The sequence below is a fragment of the Onychostruthus taczanowskii genome, unplaced genomic scaffold, assembly GCF_017590055.1.
Source record: "Onychostruthus taczanowskii isolate IOZ18803 unplaced genomic scaffold, ASM1759005v1 scaffold31, whole genome shotgun sequence".
In the NCBI taxonomy this organism is placed as follows: Eukaryota; Metazoa; Chordata; class Aves; order Passeriformes; family Passeridae; genus Onychostruthus; species Onychostruthus taczanowskii.
The window spans coordinates 6983163-6996119 of NW_024500461.1; the positions used below are offsets into that span (position 1 = coordinate 6983163).

Genomic DNA, 12957 nt, shown 5'->3' on the forward strand with positions numbered 1-12957 from the left:
ACAATAAGCCCAAAACCCAGCTTTCCTGGATGTGACTTAAAGTATTGACATAGTTTATTTCACAATTTATTACGATAATTGAGAAATGGTTCAAACAGTTGAATTATGTATAACACTAGCTGACATTTATTAAAACAAGATGAGATTATGCATTAGGTGTAAAGGTAGAATGAATGTTTTTATTAATAAGGCTTGTAATGAACAGGTTTTCACTTCATTTCTGACCAGAGACAAAGTATCCTCTGTGAGAATTACCTAATTTAATCACCAAGTCAACCAAAAGACCTAAGGATTTCCCCTTGTTTTGTAGAACACTGCATGCACTTTGCAGAGCATCTTGGAGGACAAATTGAAAATGTGCCATTTTTGGAATGTATAGGTGTGATGAACAGCAGTCTGACACATTAGTGCTTAAGTCAATGAGCATATACAGGAAAGAACTTTGCAGCAAATGTTATGAGCTCATGTTATGACTTATGTGAATGTTAAATGAGATGACAGAAGGGAAGCCATGGTAGCCACATCACTCTCCATGGCACAGCCAGGCTATGAAGAGCCTGGTCCCCACCATGCCCTGACCCAGTCAGTCTCATACCCTCCAGGACAGGAATACCACTCCCAGATACCCGTGCTCCTGGAGAGACACGACCTCTTGTGAAAAAGACTCAAACTTGGATTTTAGTTCAGATTACTTACGTCGATCTGATTGTATAAATAAAATCACCTATAAGATATTGTTATTCTCTTAAATGATACTAAATTAAGGTGCAGCATTTTGTTAAACATGGTACAGATGACGTTAATTTTAGCATTGTTCACCATTTCATACAAAGAAAGTTCACTTCCCCCTTTAAAATAAAGAATTAATTTTGAATAATGACCAAAAGCTGTTTAAAAGCAACTTTCTCTTTAACCCAACTAGATTTAATCATCTGCTGTTTTGAGACTGGATATCTAAATTTAAGACATCAGTTTCTTTCAGAAAAGAACAGTATTTTAAATTTATTTAGTGCTTGTATTAAACTTCTACTTTAGCGTGACAAAGACTTTAATATTCTTTATTCGCACAGCAGGTAATTTCAAAAAGTGGTCCACGCAGCTGAGAATGTAAACATGGAGATATTGCTGATGACAGCATTTAGGCCTTAGGAGAATTCATTTACTCTCTCAAGTGCTGCTAGACAATTCTGGATAATGAGCAGCAAAAATACTGAATGAAGTATTTATGATTTACACAGTATAAATCATATTCTGATATGCCAGACATGCATTTATAACATGCCCAACACACATTAACTAATCATGAAGTGTGCAACAAAAGTAACTGCAGAAACTGCTGACAGAACATGCTCTTGCATGTGTGAAGAATATGTGGTTGCCTTTCTTTACATCTCATTTGCTATATAAAAATTTCACCCAGGCATAAAATTGCAATTTTAAACCTCCTCCACTCAATATGGATGAAAGTTTCACTAAGAAAATACCTGAAACTTTCAGGGCACCTTTCAAGTAAGAACACTTCCAAATACATCATAAATAGGATTTTCAATAATCCAAAATCCTAAATCCACATTTACTGGAGTTACTTTCAGACTCCTTACGTGAAATATACAAAGGCCTACTAATGCTTAATATAATGTTAAATACTTTCTATTTCTATAAGGTCAGAATGTCTTTCTATCCATCTGCCTTTCTCTATTCTATTAATTTAATTAACATTTAATATAAATAATATTTCCTCCTTTTGTTTGAAATTAACATTTAGCTAGAACACCATTTAAAAAACAAAATTCAAGATAAAACCCCCTTCAATGTAATAGTAGACTGTCCCTAAGTAGCACTTCCAAGTGACACGGAATTAAGTATTTCTGCAGGACAATCTTGTACTGTTTTCACACATAGGTTTTCCCTCATCAGAAGGTACAAGTTTCCATCTTTATTATAACAGTACAAATTCGTATGGCTCATCTCACAGATTTATTTAAGTAAATAAATTTCTGTGCAACATACGTATCCAAACCCAGAAAAGAGTAAGGAAAACCTGGGCGAACACACTCCAGTAATACCAGATTCTGGATGAGTGCACGGAACATCATGCCCTACCTGAAAAGCTCTCTTTTGGTCCTGGTTAAGCACTCCCTCCCCCATTTCTGACGCCTTCTGTCCCCTCTGCTACCCAATAAAACCACTGCTAACCCTAAGGTTTGGTTCAAAAATACAACAGAGCTACTCATCTGAAGCAGGCAAAGGGATATTATTAAAAATAAAGATAGTATCTCTATGCTGTAAAACAGTGCAGCTTTTCTGTATTTCAGACTGCTTAATCAAAAAGCTTCCTAGACTTTCTGATACAGAACCATGATAAGTCAATCCAACTGGAATATTACTACCTAGCAGAAAAAGCAAGGCTTGTGCACACTGTAGAAGGAGCTTTGACAGGAGTTAAATGAGAAGGCCATCATAAATGTCTCCCACTTCTGCACAAAACAGAACATGTTATTTTTCAAAAGCCTCTTATCATCACAGAGAGGCAAACATTTATAGTGTAGAACATAGCACAAGTAACAGAGCCAAACATCACAAAAAAATTTGGAAGAAAATTAACCCACGTGGTTTTCTTAATCCCTTTCAAACCTTTGATTATAAGAGGAAAAAAAAATCTATTATGTCATGAGGATCCACTAACAGTTAAATATATTACCTTTGGGGAGTGGCACTTCTCATAAAAATGACTATACTGAAAAGGAATTTTCTCTGTCAACAATTTTGCTTCCTGTGCTTTATCAGACGTTTCAGGCTTTTTTCCTCCTTCAGTGACAAAGACCTTTGTGGTGGGTTTTTTAACAGCCTACTATTGGAAGCCTTGCATATCAAATGTAGCTAAGAGGAAATATTCCCTATATAAGACAGTTAACGGGGCTGTTTTCCAAGTCTGTGTTTTAGATCAGGCTGGAAACAGTAAGGTTACATATTATGTTAATTCTGTATGAGATATGACTGAAGAGGCCCCATGCAATTAACTACACTGAGACATAAAGCATTAATGTAGATGAAATAATCCAGGTTAGATTCATTTACATTGGTATAAACAGACTGAGAGCAAGATAACATCTAACCATAGAAACAGGAAAAACTAGGCCATTCTGTTAGTATAAAGGTGGCTTAGCAGTATTCTATACATACACTGTCTTTGCTTCTCCTGTAGTTTCTTCTCAGAAATATTTACTAAAATCTATGCTACTAGGTTTTCAGACACTGTCAGGGTATTATTTCTATTGGCAGGTCTCTGCAGACAACTCCAATAAGGCTGATTTTCGAAGCATTCTCAGCACCTATACCCTTAAGATCTTAAAGTATCTTAAAGAAGCCTCAAACTAAACAACAAAAAATTGACATAACCCATCCCTACATGCTTTTTTAGCTAGTGATGCACTATTTTTCATGTCTAATGTCACTACACAAAACCTGTTACAGTTACATTTTAAAATACCTTCAACAACTTATCTAAACTAGCATAGAACTTGGCATATAATGTCAACCAATCCAAGGAAATCATTCTCAAAATTTAACCAGAAGAAAATTTCACATTCTATCTTTCAAGTAAAAACACAAAACAAACAACAAACTCCGAACTAAGATACAATTCCAGTTACCAAAAGCAGATATGACAATCCAATCATGTAAAGATGTAAATTTACCATTAACTTAATGCAGTATAGTATAATTTAAAAGTCAAGAATGAACATCAGCTGCAGGTGTAAGATATGCTCAAATCTTTACTTGTCTTACTTTATCACAGAGCACACATATTCAGAGAACAAGGTTCTCCTGCTACAAAAAACCAGATCATTTTTATTTCTCCTTGCAATCCTAGTTTCTGAAATTGCCAGAAGACATAGCATTAACACAGTTCATTCGGGAACCTATTTCAATATTAAAATATACTATCACTACTACTCACATGACTAGAATTTTAAAATGCTAAACACTTGCCAGCAGCAGTGATGAATAAAGAAAAATCTGCATGTTTTACTGCTTACGTAGTGAAAGACCTAAATGCATAAGTGGGGGAAGCGGAAGGGGGTGTGAGTTGACACTGATCATCTTTAGGTACCTGAAGCACTTAAGAGATCACACCAGCGCTGGAGACATCTTACAGTTTCCCACCAGTAAGAACATGCTTGGCTCCATCCCCCAGCCAGTCTCTCTCTTCCTTCTTCACCATCAACTTTGTAATGCAAACAGGTGTGAAAACCTCTTCAGTTCACTGATGCAACAAAAATGATTTGGAAATAAGCACTTAATTCAACTCAAACTGTAATGCTGCATTACAAAAACAATGGTTCTCATGGGCTCCCTCCAAGGTAAATGTGGAAAGAGAGGTGGCTCTGCATTAAAATCTTTGGATTACCCTCTGAACCATTTCTCTGTACTGGTTACAGAGATACACATTTAAAAAGAAGGCACAATGCAAATCAGTCAATCTGGCATAATTCATATTTTAGATGTGAATAATTTATTTACTGAAAAAAATTTCAGGTTTTATCTACCCATTACTAGAAACAGATGATTAAGAAGAATATAGGTATTTTATTAAGATGCAGCTAGAGGTGAAAATTATCACTAGCTATCCATTCATGCCCAAATTAACTTTTAACAGTGACAACCAACTAATGACTTAAATCCTTCAACTAATGTCTACCTCTTCCACTACCAGAAATATTCACAACTACCAGGAAGCCAAAACTTATTATGTAAGACTAACAGGAGCAATTAAAAAAAAAAAAAAGTCCCTTTTAAAGAAAAAAGGCTCAGAACACTTAATTAACAGCACTGAACACTTTATACACAAACCATACTCAAACACACTTTAAAATACTAAGTATTAGTAACTAAGATGACTACCAAAGCATATCAAATCCCTATCTTCAGAACTCATAATCAGCTTTGTATTGCTTCTAAAATACTAAAATTGCACAATTCAAGAAGAAAGGCATATAACTACTGAAGAAACTAATTACTATACACCATTATGTCGTTTCTCCCATGCAGCCCACAAGAGGAAAAAAAAAAAAAAGACTATGCTTAATAACCAAAGGCCACCTTGTGACTAAATACATTTTAAAGCTATTTTTTGGCTTATGGATCAAACATTTTTGATTTTCAGAATTATACTGAGATGTATCAGAAACAGGCCTCCAAAAGACATTTAGGTTAACTGTATTCCCTGATAAACAACCCAGAATTACAAGCAGCAGGTTTAAAAATACTGTGACTTGTGCAAATGGGAACACTGTTAAGCTCTTTATCTTGTTTAATCCTGAAAGTAAATAGCATCAGCTTCAAAATATTTTTCTTCTTTGCCATAACCTACTGAATCACATTTACAAAGGTAATGAAACATTATGGAAAATCTCACATTTTTTGAACTGCCTCTAAAATTGCTTTACTGAGTATTATACAGGTCATTATCCTCAAGACCACTGTGACTGTAAATTTCACTATAAATTTCAGTGATTTAAATCCAAACTGTGGCTTCAGTGATGCCAACGATCTCATCTCTCCCGAGGTTCAAATCTTCAGAAACAAAACAAGAACCCTGCACAACTCTACTACTGGGCCCATTTTAAAATATGAATACTACAGTTAAGTAATCTTTTTATTGTTGCATCTTCCAAATATTTTCAAATTCCTACTGTAGTTCATTTTCAGCTTTTTTAGTTCAGTTTTTAAATATTATTTGCAAGAAAAAAATGTAATTTTTAGTTTCCTTAGATGTTTTTCATCCAACATTAATTATTTCTACACCAAAAATCCTATTTCATTTCATAACTCTCACCTCAAACATGTACTCATACTAAAAATTAAGAATATATTTTATAAGATGTATCAGTAATTGTTTCCACGCTTCTTACCCAGTACCAAAGTAAGTTTCTGAGCTGCTGTTTTAAACATGATTTTTAAAAGACTTTAATGCAGCATATATGATTGATATATTTAGCAGCTGAGCACCTCCTTTCCTCTCTGTACACAGGAAGTTTCCCCTCCCATCTGCTCAGGATATTTAAAAAAATAAATAATGACAAACTGCTGTTTTTCCATTGATGCTGCAGAAAGTGACTATTATTTACCTGTAAACATGAAAGTAACGTTGAAGCCAAACACACAAGGTAACCTGCACAGGCTCCCTGACAGAGTCACAAGACACCTGCTGGTACCAAGGCAGGAATGTGGGGATGAGAGCAGCAGCCAGCAAAGAGGAAAATCACTGCAGCTTTGAGTGGGAGCGCCAGAGTTATGCCAGGCTGAACTCTTCTGTGGAGCAAATAAGTTAATTCATGGGCAGCAGCAGCCCAGGCTTTGTCTCTCATAGTCATATTGGAAGTCTTCAGTTTTATATTTGGGTTTCAGAGCAAACATAAATAAGGTGAATTATGAAATAGACCCATGCTTTAGAAGCAGATGCTTGAACCATTTAGTACAATATTTATGAGACAGCTTTAAGACTAAACAGCAGCTAAGCAGGCAATAAGCTCCCTGCACACGTAGGTAACTTATTACTGTTTATAACAACCAGATCTCGACAAAGAAAAAGGACAGAGAAGATGCACTGGAAATAAACCAATGACAGACCGAAAAAATCCCTTTTCATTTTTCCCAGTTAAATTACATACAGCCACATCTTTTTTGGCCTACAGAGAATATTTATGAAAGATACACTGAGAAACTCAACTTCGTTTCAAGACATACAGAAAACTGATGAAATATAACATATAATTATTATTTCATAACTGTTTTCCCTCCTCCTGTGTACTACTAATTATATTATTGATTACTATATTTTCAAAATAAAAGCTCTCCCTAAACCCCACATACTGAATGCAGATCAACCCCTAATATCTGTTCTGTATTATACATGAGGAACTATTCCAAACCTTTACAGAAAAAATACCCAAACTAACAGCTAATATTAATAGCTGCATATATTTAATTTACTTATCAAACATAACTATTTTATTTTAAAAGTTAATACACTTATTCAATCTTTTCTTTTAAAGCCTGATATAAAATACTGCATAAAGTAAACAAACAGGAAGCTGCCACTTTTCCAATCATCCATCCTGCCCTAATGACCCATTCTTCAGTATCTATTGTTTTCCCTATTTTCTGGAGCTACAGAAATAATGAGCACTTTTCACAGACTTTCACTTTATTAGTGGCAATGCCCAACAGCTGACACTGAGCAGGTTTCCCAGAGCTTCTTCACCAACGTACTTTGACGATGAGGAGCCCTCATCACACACAGTTACGTAACTGCAACTATTTATAGGCAACCACTTGATTCACATTATCCAGTGGGTTTTAAACCATTTCATATATTGTCATTTGATCTATCATTTTAGTTCCATAATGCAAATGCCACGTAAGAGCCAAGTAAAAAGTTTCAGTGACGCCTGTCTGCAATATCAACAACCTACCACGTGAAGTACTTAATCTTATCAAGAGAACCAGACATTAGTTTCACAAGATTGGTCCTCTATAAATATATGCTGAGCAACAGTTGTTTTCTTTGCTTAACCTCCTGTTCTACCAATATCCATTACTATGCTTATAACTAGCTCCTAAAACCACTGAAAGAAACCTTAGTTGTGCTAAAATCACATACTTTCTCAGTGTTCTGAGACATACTGAATGATATGACCAGCATCTCCACTCCAGAAAGTGCCCTACCAACTTGTACAACTCCTACCTCACAACTTCAGTGCCAGCTGTTCAACACCTTCAGGTTCTCTTAGGAAATGCCTCAGAACCACATACGACTATCAGCTGGTTTACTTAAGAATATAGCAGTATTTAATGAACATCAACTCATTCTAAGAATATTCAAATGCTTACATTTTCTTCAGCTTTTCTAACTGGCTAATGGCTCTCTTAGAACACAATTTCATCCTCAAATACACCTAATTGTAATAGTTGGTGACAGCATAGGCTTTCCTCATCACAGACTTTGGCCTTTCTTATCAATCATATTAATTGATCTCAGTGTCAATTTCTTTATTTTTGTAAACTGGCTTCTTTACACTTTTTGTAAACTAGCCTATAGACCGTAACTTTTTAATCCAAACAGTTTTCTCCCAATTAGAGGACAATGGTTTTGCTGATGACTAATATCCCCCTTTGATAATTCTTAGTAATCCATATTTTGCAAAGATACTTATTTCAGTGAACACCAAGTAACTGCAAACGTCACAAAATGTTAACTTCAATGACTGCTGTATAAAGACACCTTGCACATACCTGAACAACATCTAAACAAAGACGCTTCCATATCATAAGATGACAGGAAGTCAGAAATACTTGAGAAAAGACATTTCTAAAAGACTATACAGGTTAGGACAGTTGACTATGATATTACTGTCTCAGTACAGCTACATGCCTGCAAAATGCTCTAATCAACCAAGTAAAGAAGAGAATGTCATGATTCTGACAACTTTAACACAAATTCAAAGTCCAGGATACTTCCAACTGTCCTTACTGAAGCTGACAAAATGCAGATGTTAAAAATCAGAGACTGTTGTGAAACTCTACCAAACCTTTAAAAACAGCAGCAGTCAGAGAAGAGAGTACAATTACGAGGTACAGATAATAATTAAATGAAATATGATTAGAGGGCACAGAGTAACATTCACTTACGCAAAATCTCTAAGAAGTTCAACCTAAAATCAAAGATAGGCAAGAACTGTAGCTAGGAGTGCAACTGAAAGACATGTCATTTCTTTGTTCTGGTATAATAACACAGCCCCGATCATCACAATGTATGCAAAACTAGTTGTTCCAGAGATTATAAATAAAAAAAGAATACAAAAAGGTCATAATCAAAACATAAGATACAACTGTCCTTCAGTTTACTGCATTTTCAATGTATTCCTGAAATAAGCAAGCAGAAAATTGTCCTGAAATTCAGAGAAACCTTTCAGCATTTAGTTAAAAACATAATAAAGTTGGTATTTTTCAGTCTTCTTAAAATCATTTTGCCTAATTCTGTCTTACTATGTGAAAAATTAAAATGTGACTTGACAGCTGTTTCCTCTACTGATGCATTTACAAATGCTACTCTATCACATTTCTTTTTTTTCCGCCATCCATGCTTAGGCACAGCACCCCAATAAACTGATGTTTCCTAGTGAATGACATTTCTAATCCTTTAAAAGCAAGCACTACACCACAAAAGCCCAAATATCCCATAAAGCATGGCTGCAACAATTTCCAGTATCAATGTGTCTATGATGTTTTATAACACAGCCAGGTACAGACTATAATGGTCTCCAAGGATGTGGCTAAAGCCTTACTATCCAAGGACTGATGTATTAAAAGCTGATTCAACAAAAATTACCTGATTTATGCACTTATTATGTTCATTGTTTTCTATATTACACGATCACAGAATTATAAGAACTCTTTCCTTTTCCAATGTTCTCGTGTTCCAAGTTGGCAAATCAGCTCAAGTACAGGTCTTGTCTATTCCTCATGACTATCAGTGGTTCAAACTGCTGTTGGTACATGTTCTAACGAGCCAGTTCTTACTAAACTGTTGACAGTTGACATCACTGCTCAAAGAAGTTCAGGAAACCAACAACTCTGGAAGAATTGCCAATCCACCGAGTTAGTAAAGAATGAGTATCTATGAATTTGTATTCAGTATAGAATTATAAAAAGTCATTTATCCAAACAAGCATTAACTTTCACTCTTCATCAGATAAAAGCTGTCAAAAGTGCATCATGACTCTTCATAAAATACACAGGAAAAAAAAAAACATCCCACACCACTACTGGGTGTTCCTGGAGAAAGCTCTGTTTCATGGGGAAAAACATTATCAGGGCCCAAAAGGAATAAATAACAGAATATAAAATATTCAGAGTTTTAAAAGGCCCCTAGGCCTAGACTTATTGTAACAAGCTAATTGTTGTCTGATGATTAAAATAAGTAAATAGAAAATACTTTTACCTCTATCATCCAAGTTGCTACATCAGTATGTGAACAGGCACCAAAAAAACCCCCAAATCCCAGTTCTTAGACTAAGAAGGCAAAAGCCATTGCTGTAATTATGTGCATTGCAAAATAAGGCAGTGATGGCCAACAATACACTCCTTTAGTTTGTTCTTTAGATGCGAACTATAATTGTCATATAAACACTTGGCATTTTAGAAGCATTTTTACATGCTGAAGCTGTAGTGTATTATATAAAATTCTGAACTGCTACGATTACAGTGGTGTCCAGCTGCCTCAATAGCTATAAAAGGCTTGCTGAAGAAATAAAAAAAGAGTAAGCATTAGAAAGCATGCAGCTAAAAAGTTAAGATAACTTAAGAACTGTAAGCCACATTTAGTGAGTTTATGCTAGAAAAGCTTTGTAATAATTGATCTTGATTTTTAGACATGATCTTGTCCATTTTCACATTATAACACATAATGCATTCAATAAAGACACAACTAGTACACACAACTTTTTAAAATACAGCTCATTAGCTTTCTTGGACAAAAAAATAAAAAATTATTTGTACGGCGAATATCAACAGCTTCCACTTAACACGAAAAGAGGGTCAAGAGCAAACTCACGGAAAGATTTTAATGTAGACTGTTCAATGAACAAGACTTCAACAAAGCCTTTCCCAACTGCACTTTTTAGGTGCAATTACTCAAACATACTGCTGGACAGAAACTTATTAAGATGAGTATAACATTCGTTTTTTGGTTTTTTTCCCCCTAGCAGCAGGTAGTAATTTAAGAAATTACAAGATTTGGATGTTACTAGGCCATTCAAAATATTCTGCATCCTTTTACTGTAAGAGCTCCACATTGTGACAGTAACACATGCAGAATGAGCATCTTAACATCCCTGTCATAAGCTATACCATATTTACACACTGCAGTGTTAGGCAGAAATTGAAGCCAGAGCCATTGAGGGGAAATATACAGCCATGATCTGTTTCTCAATTTAAATTATATTTGCAATTATAAATTAGGTATCTCACTACACGCTAGTGGCATTTTACATATTAAAAAGATCAATTAATGCGCTACATTCTTAGCCAAGCCCAAAATAAATGACTCCCCACATTCAAACTATAATTTGCTTCAGACAACATGGGCTCTAATTTGCAAACTCTTCAGTACGGATGTAGGCAGAACCCACCTCATGATTTGTGTAGAGCTCCATCCTGGGTAAACACACAGCTACACAGCACAACATGCAAATAAAAGGTATGAACCTCATTGCGTTATCCTTCCTAAAGATTTTTGTAAGTCAGACTCATTATTGTCAAAGCAGTATGTAAATTATGCCAAAAAAAAAAAAAAAAGCTTTCATCTTTCCAATTTAAGTGGCCCTTTTAATGCCAAGTTAACATTACAATGGTTTATCTATGTTGGAGAATTAAATTCAGTTTGTTCTTTCAAGCACAAACAATTTTAAAGGAAAATTTTCTCCATGTATTCAGACATGTGATTTTATGTTTTCATATCTGTTACTTCTACATTAATTATTCAAAACAAGCCTCTCTCATGTCACTTACGGAAGGGCAGATGTAAATAACAAGAGCTGTGTGTGAATATACAGAATTCTTATAACAAAGCAATATGGCAATTTCTTTAACATCTTAAGCACATAAAATACCAGATCACCTACTTCTTTTTTTCCCAATTCTAATTTGAAAAACAAATCTGAATTTGGTACTAAGTCTAATTTAATGAGTGTTTTTTTCTCAGTATTTAACCTTTGGTGACATAGTTTCCAGTTCAATTAATATGACAAAAAAGTGCGGGGAGGAGAGAAGTAATGGAAGAACGTCAAACCAGGCTTGCTCTTGTATCTATACCGTGATACCTACAAGTTGCTATTGATCTTCTGTTAAATTACAAAAGAAATTATTCACCAAAATAAAAAAAAAGGAAAAAAAGAAATGGATGCTTTTTATATCACTGAGTTTGGATTGTAAGTCAGCCCCGTTTTGCTCATAACACTCATAACACTGTTAACAACCATTAGCAAAGTGCCAAAGACAGCAATGAGTTTAAAACAACTAGAGCCAGCTACCAAAATTGCTGCAGGAGAGACAAAGGGGATCAAGGTCAGCATTCTTCTAGCACAACAGCTAATCCACTCATATGAACATGGTATTGGCATGGGTGGGCGTAATACATTTGCAAGAAATACAAAATACACATGATCCCACCTGATTTTCCCCGTCCTTTCGAGAGAACCATTTTGCTCTCACTGGTCTCAAGCCATTACATATGGGAGCGAGCAAGGGGAAGGAGGAGTTCACAGAAGTTCAGGGTCAGACAATGTTCACGTATCCTGTCACCTTCTAACTCAAAACTCAGAGCAGAAGAACTCTTATGCCACGCACTAAAACCTACATATTTCGGGTGTGCGTGTGGGGGGAGACCTGCAATAGGAGCGATGTGTCATACGTGCGGAGGCTGCGAGCAGAAGAGCTGTCAGGAGAACGCTGCCTCGCTTGAAGAGGAGGAGGCGGCGGGGAAAGGACGGTGACGAACGCAGGATCACCAAAAAATCCGGCAGTGCTCAGGGGCTGCCATCCCCGGCTCACCCCTCCGGCCCGGCTTCGCTCGGCCCCCCTCGCAAAGGGCTCAGCCTCTCGGAGCTGCCCCCTAGCCCCCGCGGAGCCGCTCCCAGCCGCCACCGGGCAGCGGAAATCCCCCGCAGCCCGGCCCGACCCTGCCCGGGGGCGCCGAGTGGCGCTCCCCGCGCCCGGGGCTCTCCGGCAGCCCCCGGCCCTCTCGAGGGGAGCTTTCCCACGACCACCATCACTTCCCGCCTGCTCCGGGGCCGCGCTGTCACCTCACCCCCCCCGACGTCCCACGCACCGCAGGCCGAGAGCCAACACCCCGCCGCGAGCCGGACCCGCACCCCTGGGCCGGGAGACAATGAG

The 12957-nt window shown here is 36.7% G+C and overlaps 1 protein-coding gene across 3 annotated transcripts in view; it reads right to left on the reverse strand.

The window, feature by feature from the left end:
• The window catches only part of CDK17 (cyclin dependent kinase 17), a 90353-nt gene that overhangs the window by 76977 nt on the left and 419 nt on the right, over positions 1-12957 (reverse strand). Inside the window, exon 1 of one of the 3 annotated variants that reach the window (XM_041409871.1) lies at positions 12235-12922. The exons of the other annotated variants lie outside the window; for them this stretch is intronic. The gene's annotated coding sequence lies outside the window, so the exon portion shown is untranslated. Of the gene's footprint in view, positions 1-12234; positions 12923-12957 lie in introns of those variants that run through there. 3 annotated transcript variants of the gene reach the window in all.